Source organism: Eucyclogobius newberryi, unplaced genomic scaffold, assembly GCF_026437365.1.
Source record: "Eucyclogobius newberryi isolate DKJ021-1_F unplaced genomic scaffold, fEucNew1.0.hap1 SCAF_9, whole genome shotgun sequence".
In the NCBI taxonomy this organism is placed as follows: Eukaryota; Metazoa; Chordata; class Actinopteri; order Gobiiformes; family Gobiidae; genus Eucyclogobius; species Eucyclogobius newberryi.
In genome coordinates, this window is record NW_027316532.1 from 34,341,635 (window position 1) to 34,354,516 (window position 12,882).

Below are 12,882 nucleotides of genomic sequence, written 5' to 3' on the forward strand. Positions count from 1 at the left end.
TGCAGTTTAATAAGCGCATACTTGTGCTTATTAAAAAATAGACTCCAGTTCAAACAGGGTTAAAATGTCCAATAACCATTTTCAACATTAAAAAACGTTTTTTTAAATCTATCTTCGGCTATTAGGAAGAGGCTTATCAGCTCTGCAGTTTTGAAAAGAAAGTCAATAGATCTACTTATTATATGAAGCTGTTTTAGACTAATATTGCAGTTTACGTTAAACAAAATGTCAAATAATAACCTACCATGTTAAAATCACATACTAAATTAATTTAAATTAAAATCTGAGGTCAGAATTCTTACTTTTTTGAGAGCTCACTGTGATTGGTTTTAAATGCCTGTGCATGGAGAAAAAACTGTTGGTGATCAATCTTAATTTACTATTTGACTTTTATTATTTTTCTTTTCAAACACAAACACTTTCAGTATTGATTCAATAAACATAAAAAAGACTTTAAAACCATTGCCATTCAATACAAAAATAGCCCTAATTCTTCCTCCAACTTCTGAACTCTATTCCAACTGCTTTTACTGACAGAGGATTTGCTGTAGACCGCTCGATTAAAAACACCCACACATATCTTTGACAATTAGACATGACTGAATCTCGATCTTAATTAAAATGTAATTAACTGCCCAGCCCTATTTGACAGCGTTTAGGCTTGAGCTGTATTGAAAATAGAAGTATTAAATCACAACAATCTCTCCTGATGAGTCCAGAAGAAGAAGTGAAAGCCAAAAGAAAGAAAAGCTCTGTTTAATTTAGCTGCAGGGGGTCATAAGCCAGTGTCCCCTAACCCTGCTGCTGCTCCCAAGATAAAATGAGAGAGATGCATTCTAGGGGCTTTGAGAGATGAAAAAGAGAGAAAGAATTACATTGAAAGAAAGCTTGAATATTAAATCAAGACAAGTCAGAGTACATTGTGCTAATGTTTTCACTTGTTTGTTCCCTTGTGTGTTTTTGTACTCCTTCCTGTCATGCCCACGCTCATGAATAGCGCGTCAGGTACAGGTAACCCTAGCCCCGGGGTCAAGGGTTCATCCTGGACTGATGAGGGACGATGCGTAAAATAAATGAAGCCCCATGCAGCACTGGGATCTCTGACGTCCTCAGCCTGAAGGGAGAGAGTTCAGGGCTATCTGACCTTTGCACTCTACCTCCTCGTCTGTGTCGGGATTGTGTGAGGTTTTAGAGTTAAATCTGTCCTTGATTTTTGGTTTCTCTTCTACTTCATGTTCAGACTTAATCAACTATCAAAAAAACATTTTCATATCTTGCAGATTGAGTGGTTTATTCCAACCAGGAGCGCTGTCTGGACATGCCTTCTCTCTATCCAGAACAGCGCTCCCTCACTCCCTGCTGCCAGAGCCCTCTGCATCACACAAACAGGCAACAAATTGCTTTGCGGTGACCTCTGACATCTGGTTTCTCTGCTCAAATTGAAATCTTAATAACACGGCCCAGAGTTAATGCTGTGCACTGCTGAATCCACATCTCCATTTCCTCCGTCTGTGCAAGGTGGCTGTGTTAAGAAGGTGGATTTTACAGCAAATCTGGACACGTATTGGAACTAAAATTGTTTTAGTTAAGCCTTTCATTATTATTTTTACGCTTAGTACTTGTTTTAACATGTCACTTTTCATTTTTTTAGTGCATTTGTTGACTTTCTTCGAAAAAAAAATATTTGTGTCAACAAACAATGACTGACTCATTGTTTGTTGATTTATTATTTATTGAATTATTGTTTAATTGTTGTTAGTGAACTCTAGTTGTTTTCTTTGATCCCATGCATCATTTATTATTTATCCATTGTGATTTTTTTTCTTAGCAAAATATAGTCAGCGGTTGTCACACTGGGGAGTTACTTTTTCAAAGAAAATAATGCATCTCGTTCTTTCAGGGTCACCAGGTTATTCTCTGCCTTCCAATATCCCTTAATTGCCACAATGATTTGGGATTGAAGATTTCACTTGATGACCTCAGACACAGTCTTCGACTTTGACCCAGACCGAGAAATGCCTTTACACACACTGTGCTTGGTATGTACCTTCATAATAATATTAATAATGATAATAATCCGTAACACTTTTATTGCCTCACAAAAACGTGCACGCACAAACAAAAATAAAGCTATGTACATGTAGCATGCGTTTATAGTCAATTATGTCCCGTTGAACACTTAACGACTCACTATGTTGCTTTTTAAGCGAGGGCATGCCACTTGTTTGTCCCCATGAGATGTTATTAATTTGCCTGTAATGGTCCACAGTTTGGCATTAAACTTATTTGAGACAAGAAGGTGACATTAACTGGCCAAGTTTTGATTTAGATCTTCGGAGAGAGAAAATATATCACTCACAGTAAGAGTGCATATTTTAAAAACTGTTTTTAGCAATGAAAGACATCTAAATGAATAAGTTAATGATAAGTTTAATGTCATGTTGTGGAACATTCCAGGCAAAGCAACAACATCTCCATGGAGATGTTAAATAGTGCACATATAAGATAATATTTATGGGTAAAGAGTACTTTTAATCAAAATGACAAAAGTTTATTGTTCTCGCTTGATTTGTATTAAATAAGAGCATTGTGTTTGTAATAAAAACCTGTTTACCAAAATTAATATTTAAAAATATCAAGTTATGGAGTCTTTTTCTTGAAAGTTTAAATTCAAACTCTGTCCTAACAACCTGACATAGAGACCTGAACTGTTGGCTTAACTCATCCAGTTAAATTTAGCCATTGATGAACCAAACTGAAGCTATGGGGGAGGCATCCTGGGAATGTTGGAGCCAGTCTAAGTTGGTTTTAGGCAGTGCGCCCTAGAAACACATACTTCTCTTGATTTCTAACCAAGTCTCACTGTACACTCTGCAGTTGAAATATGTGAGGTGTGAAAAGAGTATAGAGAGGTGTCGAGCAATGGTGATGACTGTGCTGCTATATCACTTTTAACAGATGTTTCACCCTTTAAACCATGCTATCACTCCAGTCACGCTAGTCCAAAACACAGTTGATTTCTATAAGTTTAGTTAGTTGATTGAATGACTTTAGCTAGCAGCCTACCACAAGTTAGCATTGTCCTCAGCCTGATGATGTTATGATGATTCCAGAGATTAAAAAAGCTTACCTTGGACTATTTTTTAAGCAGGAGTTAAATGTTCCCTCCTAACTTCGGCTGGACAACTAGCGGAGTGGCTACAGTGGGACAGATAGCCATTTGAAATCACAACAGCTGTGTCATTCAAGCTTTGATTAGGGTAGGATCCTAGTGAGCGATGAGGCCTAATTCCTACATATCTGGGCAGGGCACTTCGGAGAATGCTCCGAATGGAAAAAACACCGTTGTACTGTCACATGCGCATATATAGACACACACCCAGACTTAATGCTGTCATATTCGGTGATATTCATAGACTTGTATCTGCTCCCCTTGTGTAAAGGACAATGGTGTCCAAGTTTATTCTCTTCCAGCTCCACCCTGCGTTTACGTGTCTGTCCCGCCATCTATGTCAGCTTGTTGCTTAACCCTTTCATTGCGATAGAAAAGCTACCCCTGCCTTTTGTGTTTATGGTTTGAGCATGCTTCTACAAAAACACATTACTTACGACCTATAGTCATATGGCAAATGGGTCATATTTGAGCTAAACTACCCAGAAGGCTTGTGTTGACCACACCTCAATCCAGCACTTTCTTGTGGCTTCACTGTTTTGGGTTCGACACCCACAGAACAAGAGCCATCATGCCTTGTACCGTGTGTTTGGTTTCTCATTGGGCCGCTGCGAACAGGCCGAGGAGATGTGAATGTGATTAACCTTGCCAGACTTGACTCAGGGCTCTCGCTCCAGGGATATAAGCATGCGTTCTCAGTGATTTATAGATGCGGAGCAGTCAGCCACAAGGCCTGGGGCTCAGAGTGAAGGAGAGGGAGCCAAACAACAGTACTTAATTCAAGACTGACAAATATTCTGCAGGAAGCCTGTGCAGACCCCCTCTGGTTCCTCTGCTGTAGTAAACTTGTAAACTTAGGCATTAACAACGCCTAAACTAAAAGAAACATTGTCTATTTAAGTTGACTTGTCTCACTGTTTCTGTTTTGCCCAGACAGTGTACTAAAGGCATCTTTGTGAGCTCCCTGGGATATCCTGCTTTGAACAGATGTGTGATTGCATTAAAGGTGATTCTTAATCCTGCACACATTTTTCAAAGTTGTGAAATTACAGAATTCCCTCATAGGCTGGCTGTGATTCATGGGCATTGTTTGTCTTCATCCCAGAGTCTGTTCGGGCCAATCATTTTGGGCGAGCAGCTGTTCGCTCAGACAGCTGCAGTGGCCATTTATTTCAGCCAGTAGGCAATTAAAAAATCAAGCCAACTTTGTGTTTGGGGTGATCCATGGTTATTCCTACATTTAATCCCTCTCTCATGCTCGACTTCACTCACGCACACTCACATCTCCACACATGATGTGCATCCATTAGGAACACCAGCCTGAGATGGCGGCCTGCCTGTATGAAGATTCCCTATCCCAAGAGGCCAAAGCTCCAAATTGGAGCGACATGGCACAGTTGGATTTTGGGAATTATTGGAGGCCGAGCGGAGAGGAGCCATGTAATCTCAAGATTTACTGCTCCACAGATTTTTCCATATCTGCGTTAGCGGGGGTATGCGGCCACACATAGTCCGTCTGGCGTCGCGGTGGCACTCAGTGGAGGGTTAAATCGAGCCGAGGCCGTGCCTTGTGCCACTAATGCATTCTTTACAGTCCACACACACACACTGGGCAGAAGCAGTTGTGCTGGACAATGTGGTCAGAATCCAGTTGTTCAGTGCACTCAGGCCCACAGCAGGTGTGAGCCGCTCATCTGCAGCCAAACAGCTTCACTATTGTTTGAGATACATGTGCTCTTTTGGAACTGATTTAGAAAATATAATGGGATTATAGTATCGGCCATGCTCTTTGGCTCCAAACAGACTGTAAGAACATACTCATCAGTGAGAAATGGCTTAATTGGATTTGCCATATGTGAGAATTTTGTATTTTGAGAGATGTGGCCTCCACTTTCTCTGGGCATTGCTTGACACAAGTAAACAGAGCCATTTCTCTTCTCCAACAGAACCAACATGGTGCCAAGATGGCCCCAGCTTCAAAGATACATTTTGAGTGTGCACACAAACCATTTGGCAGAAGAAATTATTTCACTCTCTCCAACTTTTCTTCAAGACTACGATATGTAATAAACAATACAAACATTCTCTCATAGACCTTTGATTTACTGGAATTGTTTCTCTGTACCTTGCAAGGGCTGCACGTAATAAAGCATTCCACATCTGTTTGGACACAGTCTAAAAAGAGATTGAAGAAACTTTGAAACCTAGACTGAAAAATTACTGGCAAAAAGAAAAACACAGGGTTGAGGACCTGCCTGTGACTGAAGGATTTTGTTTTCAATAAGAATTCAGTGACCAAGTTTTACAAAGCATTTGATAGAGTTATTTTCAATGCCAAAAACACTGATATGGAAGCTAATGATGAAGGGGCGACTTAGTATAAAAGACTACATTTCAGTTAGCCTCACAGTGGAGGAAAAACATATTGCTTGATTTTCTTATATAATAAATGTATACATTATACAAGGCAAGGCAAGGTAAGTTTATTTGTAGAGCACATTTCATACACAGGACAATTCAAAGTGCTTCACACAGCAGGAAAAATGCATTCAAATCACAAAGAAATTACAGAAACAGAAATACAATGAAATTAACTAAATTAAAAATTATCAATCCAACTGATAGTCTAAACTAATAAAATCACAAACAAAAGAGAAGAGTGCAAAGAAAAAAATCCAATAAATCTTCTTAATGGTACCTGTGCTGCTCTTTCTTCTGTTTGTTTTCTGTGTCTGCAGTGTGTTATTCTTGGCAAATGCCATCACTTTGTCCATGCTGCACCAAAGAGATTGTTGCTGTGATTTATTTGTAATGGCTGGTGCACAGACGCGTCTTTATGTCCATTGAATGGCAGCCTTTGACCAGCTGTGCCTTCACTTTTTCCACACATGTCCACAATACTGTCCTAGTTTTTCTAGACTAAAGACGGGAAGCATGGATCATATGGGACGTTGATTTCTGACTTCCTCTAGGCTCTTGTCTAATGATTGCTGGGATAAAGGGACCATCATCTCTCCTGCTCCCCCACTCAACCCACAAGCAACGTCTTCCTGTCTGCCATATGTGCACTCCAGCATCGAGACAAATAAAGACTGCTTACTTTTTAGTCCAAACTATTGAACAGACAGGGACACATCTACTTTATTTCACAACTTCTATTTCACCTCCATGCTGCAAAAGCGAGCTACAGAGTAATAGCACTGGGCTAAAAGTGCTAAAAGTGCATTTTATAATTGCCCTAGCTCATGTGTTATGGAAAGCGAGGGCAGGGGCCAATGGCATCAAAGCCTGGGTGATCATTCTTCAGCCTGTCTGCGCTGAAAGAGGGACAGAGGCAGGAGAAGGGGGAAGAAACACAAATAAAGATAACCAAACAAACTGGGGCAGATGTAGCTACGGATCTCGATTCTTTCACTTTCGCACCTGTTAGTATTTAACAAACAAAGTGCAGGCTGAGAAATAACATTAGAAAAACAACAGAGAAGATGTTGAAGTGACATCATGGATTATTAAGGTGGGGGAGGGGCTCTAATAAGGCTCTGCTCCGGCCCGCTCAGTAAAGAGGGCAGGAAACTCAAGGCAGAGGCAATTTGAGAAGTTTAGCCTCCGAGTGCAGCTGTTTTCTCAGTCTTTCTCTCACAGCTCCACACAGCTGCGGCATGGACACCAGCGCTGACCTCTCCTCCGCCGGCCATTCCTCTGTGTTTATTTGACATGGACTTGACAACGCGCATATGAACGGATCACATCAGACTTTCCGACATGAGAAAACCATAACAGTGAAGATTGCGCAAAGAACAATGTGTATGAAAAGCAACAATGGACTTTAGATGTTCTGGGTTCTGCAAAAGACAATACAAAACATGCAAATAGAACTGTAGAAGTTAGATGAAGTGTATGTTATATTTGGGGTAAATGCACTCACACACATCCAAATATGATCTTCACTAATACGGAAGTTAAGTGTTTTACCAATGTGAACAGGATTGAACTGAAAAGGTTCTAGCAGCGTACCACAGATGCCCCGTAAGTTAAACTTTAGCTTTAGGTTAAGGTATATTGTCACCATAGGCAAGTTTGTCTTCTGCATTTGACCCATCCTTCCATGCCACTGAGATAACCTGTCAGGAGCAGAGAACCAATGTGCAATGCTGGGGACCCATCTCTAGATCTTGACCTAATGCTCATGTTTTGGTCTGATGGGGAAACTGGAGGAACCTCACCCAGACACAAGGAACATGCAAACTCTGCCCGTACAGAAAGGCCCAGGAGTTGAACTCAGAACCTTCTTGTTGTGAGAGCGATAGCCACTCAGCCAAAAGCCTTAAAAGAATTAGCTTTTCCTCACAAACTGCTGCAATATTCTTTTTGGTTTACTATTAGCTCAAGTGCACTTACTCATATGTTCCTCTTCACTTACTGTACATATGGCACAAAAAAGTAGTGTGTTTGTTCGCATGTTGCTGGATGTGTCTAAGAAACTCATTATAAGAATGAAAAATGTCCCACATGAAAACATAAAACAAACAACTGCATATTTTTTTCTGCATAATTAAACCCAATAAGTCAGTGCAGTTGTTTTTTATTGATGGCATATGTTTTCTGTGGAGATTTCCATTGCAGCACAAGACATTGCGCAGAACACACAGATTACCAATAACTATAGCGAAACAAAACAATCAGGATTTATAGCAGTGTTTTTGGGGATGCCGTGTACCACACACTGTGTTCAAGAGCCACACTGCAACAAGAAAAAGGTGTGCATTGTCTTTTGAACTGCTAATCTTGTGCGTGCAGGCAGAATTCTTATTTGACATCTTTATTTTATTGCTGGTGTTTTTAAGTTCACACATTGCAAGCAGCTTTTCCGACCTTTGAAAGACTTCTCTAGCATTTTCACTATCTCAATAGACGCCTCAATTACAACCCACTGATAGCCTTTAAGTCAGAGAGAGGCGCTCAGAATGGGACGACTGCCAAGCATCATGGACAAAACACAACTAGCATCCGAGAGAGAAGAGATATGTGTTTGCAAAGAAGAAGAAAAGGGAGCAGGGTGAAATGTGGCAGGCCTCTGACAACTGAGCCCCTCCGCCATGCTGCCTTTGTTGCCAGATCACAACCAGATGTGCCAAGTGTGTCCAAACAGGAATGAGAGTGTGAAGGCAATTTTCAGCAATTTGTCAGATTTTGAGTTTGCCTCCTCCTGCCCCTCCCACCTCATACCTCCCCCCACCCCCGAAAGGCAAATATTGGAGGGGTATGACAGTCATTGTAGGATCCCAGGAGTGCTCGGCAGTGCATGGCCTCCAGCACAGTGACATGCTGAGAGATATACAGGAGAACATCAGAACAGCGGGGCAAGACAAGGTCTGCAATATTGACAAATAAGTATGCATCGCACGTTCATGCAGTTATTATTGTAGTTATTGTTTTTAATGTCTGATTTTTCAACAATTTTGAAAAATCAGACATTAGCTGATAAACATTTCTTCGTGGGTGTAAATCAATATAACCACCACTGAATTCAATTTCACTGGTCAAATTTCAGATTTTCAGATTCTCAAAGTTAAAGGCTGTGAGCACTGCTTCAACACTAAACTAAGCCAATCACTGTGAAGTTGAAAGACCAAATGGTTACAGCACTATAACTGACCACATGTTATCACTAATGGCTGGAATTTGCATGGGTCAAGCCGGATGCCTTTCCGGACGCTTCCACCGGAGTTACTGATTGGCACACAAAGTGTGACTTTGTCCACTGTGATTAGATTATGGCAGAAACGTTATAAATGGATTTTTGTGTCATAATTCACTACCAAATATTTTCATAGCTATTGAGTATATGATTCACGGCCAAATCTGGGTAAACTTCTTCTGTCCACTTTCTACAAACAAATCCAAATCAATTTTGTTTTGTGCCTCCGTTACTCTCAGTGCCGTGCCCTTGCATGCAAGCAGGCAATCTCCTAACACAGTTAAAGATGTATAGCAGTAACAACAACATCGAGCCTGATGGGAGTCACAACATTTTTTGGCTCAGGATGGCGAGTCACAAAGCTCAGTGGTAAAAACAGCAAACCAGAAACATCAGGCGGGCCATGAATCTGTTTAGCAACACGTGATGCGCAAGATGCTAACAAACTAAACATGTGAAGGTGATTGAAAGCTCCTAGACACCATCAGTGCAGTATAACAGAGGGGTTATTGTGAGTGCCAAGTCTTGCAGGATCCCACCCACTTTGCCTCCTTTTCTCTCCAAGTTGGTTCGATGTTTGAGTCACACTTTTCGTGAGTCTAAAGTCTGCCGAGACCAATGAAAAGGACAATTGTGGGAGTGTTTGCATAACGGTTCTGTCAGTCATGTGTCTGAGGGAGAGAGCTCAAATTCAACACAACCGCCTGTTTGAATCTGTTGCCTTATTGCTCTGGAATTCAGCAGAAGTTGTCCTCACTGCTCACAAAATGGTTCCTTTTTCTCTAAGATATGCCCTACTATTCCAATGTTCAGTTGACCAAAGTGATTCAGCTAGTTCTGTGTTTAAGAGGCATTATGTTATTGAATACTTTGGAAGTAAAATATTAGGTGGCTGTGGTGTAATAATAATCATGATAGCGTTGATTATAGACCTAATTGAAATTGAAATAGTAATTGTAGTTGTACACAAAGTAGACCGATTACCAATCCTTGTTCTTGTATTTGAATATTTGCAGTAACAGTATTTTCCTCTCACACTTTCTTTCAAATCAGAACAGCCAAGAAATGGAGCCATTTCCAGGCAGTAAAAGTGCAAAGTTTTGGGATTTCCCTCCTTGGGGTGTGTATGTCTAGCATTACCTCCAAATGTTGGTGCTCTTGAGTTTCCTAACTGTGTGGCTGTTCGAAACTGTGCACTTAAAATCAGTTGTAAAAGATTGTGCATTAGTTTGTACAAGGATTCTAATGGTTGATCTTATGTGGCATGAATGATATCCATGTGCATGTTTATACTGAAATATTTTTTTCTTCTAGTTTTGACTGACAGGCAGATCGAGCTGACATGTGTGCTCTCCAGATGTGGGAATATCTATACAAAACGCTGAATGTACACTCTATCCATAGTCCCACCATTCTATGGCATTTCACATTTCATATAAGAATAAATTAAGGTTAGGGTTGGGGCGGTTTAATTACATTGTATTCAGTCACTATAAAGCTAAGTCAGTGATTTGTATACATGCCTTTACAATTTAAGTAATGATTTAACCAAGCTTTATGCAAATTTACCACAACGACAGTAATAAAGCTGTTTATTTTACTTTTACTAAACTTTGGCAAAGTCTTGCTCATCATAGCACACCTGTAAATAGCACATTATTAGATTTGAGGATTGCTCATTTCCATCCCTGTAACATTGGTATGTGCTATGCCATTGTCTGCTGTGTATAGCCAGAGAATGTGCACTTGTGCTGGCTGTACATGTTTGTATATATAGCCCGTGGCAGCTGCTGGCCGCACCTGTGTTTGGCCCTGCCTTAGGCCTGTTGTCACACATAGTTTCTGTCCGATCTGGAGAAGTCAGGCCAGAAACACGCCCTGATTTATAGCTGGATAGCTCATGAACTGAAGCATTCTTAACAGCATTTCTAAATTAAATTCAGTTGTCATCGCTATGTTTTTACGATCATTTGTCTGAACAAAACCAACCGTCCAAATTCTTTCTTCCATTGGATTGTGATGAGCCCGATATTTTACATTTCATTAGGTTACATGTTATGAAGTCCGTGCATGCGTGAAACAGTGGCCCGGTGCACTGTTCTGTCACTTCACATTCATTATCGGACTAATTCAATTTCCGTTGTGCTGAAGATAGTTACAGTCCATAACTTTAAGATATGATCACTGCAGTAATAACCTGTAATTAGCTTCATGTTGGAAAAGGAGATAAATGATCTCAAAGGCTAATGTTAGCCTCAGTCTTACTTTATCCCAGTGTGTGACATTGCAACTAAAAATCTATTAAAAGCTACTGTAGAAGTGGTCCACACATTTACAGGGTCTCCTGTGGTGATTTCAAAACATTGGGAAGATTATTTCAGTGACCTCTTTAATTTTTCTTTTGGGATTTTCTCCCTTAGCTTTGTGCCTTCCAGTTTTAAGGTGCTGGAAGCTCGCTTTTTGCCATTGCCAATTTGTCAGATATTGTGTACACAAACAATGCCGAAACATTTGACATAACTTTGGGGGGAACCGGACTCTTCGGGGGCTTAACTTCACATGGGTGTTGAGAAAAAACCCGTGTCGATACTTGCTCATATAAGTATCTAGTTTTTACACCATTTTTGTATTGATTAGTATCAGGATATAGTGTTATGGTCAACCCTATATTCTTATTTCTCTACAAAAATGTATTGAATATGTATCTTGACAATTTTTGCTTTGTTGACTTGAAGTAGAACATTTCTTGTGCTTCGGTCTCCACTTACTTTCCATTAGATCAGTGCAAATGAACTTGTCCACAACGCCGCAGATGTGACTGCTGCGTGTGCATGTGATGTTCAAGTGATAACATTTTCCACAGTTCATTACGGCTCCTCTCTCTGCCGCACCACGTCCCCGCTCCTCCAGTTGAAATGAATCATTTTTGCATTGCTCCGAGTCAGAGCGTTTTCAGAGAGATTGTATGTGTTAGTAATTTTAAAAGTTAGCTCTTGAGGGGGTTACCGGTGTCATATCCCACAATGCAACAGTGAATTCCTTTAACATGTGGTGCGTCAGGAAAGGGCTGGTTGACCTCTGCCTCTCCACGAGCCCCTTGGGAACAGCTTTGCTCTGTTGCTCCAGAAATCGTGGATCGCTGCTCAAACCGCTTCTCTGCCTGTGACTGGAATTGTAATCACCTCATTGTGCTTCTCCTCTCCCAGCTCAACTCTGCTCTTTGGACCTTTCTACCATTTTCTCTTTTTTTTTTACTATTGCTTTTATTTGAGCCGTTTTCTTTCTTTGGGCCTTATTTACTGTTCTGGACCGATGCAGCACACGTAACCCATTATGTGAGGTAGAGAAGAGAGAGAGAAAGGCTGAAGGTGAAATGTGTTGCTATGGGATTATCCATGACAATAAAAGTGCTTGTAACTTAGCCAACATGTGTTAAAAGAAAAGCATCAAGTTTTTGGTTTCATTAAGTCAGAAATGATTGTCTTCTTGACTTGATTGTAGCATTATACGCCAACTGATTATTGGTTTCTGAACGAAAAGTCTTGACGTGTTGTACAATTTATGAGCTTGAAGCATAACTGGTCAAGTGCTGTCTTGCATCTTCTTTTTTCAATTTAATAAGAATAATGTTTACATAATACTTACGTTTTATACAGTGCACAAAATACACAAAGATGTGTCACATGGAGCAGGAAAAAATAAAGTAAAAGTAAAATAAAGACAGTCAGTGGGAATCAAAGATAGTGATAAAAATTAGTTTTGAGCTGTTTTTCTATTTTAAACTCACAAAACATAGAACACAACACAAAAACATGACATCCAACTAAATTAAGTCTGCCAAAAAGGGTAATTTAGTCCAAATGTAGACTGCACTGACTTGTGACCCTTATAAATGAATAAATAAATAAATAAATAACACTCATGTAGTGTGTGTTTCAATAAACATTCAAACCATTTAAACCACCAGTGCAGAATAACAGCAACGTCTTAAAGAAGGGCCCTTGTTGCATTG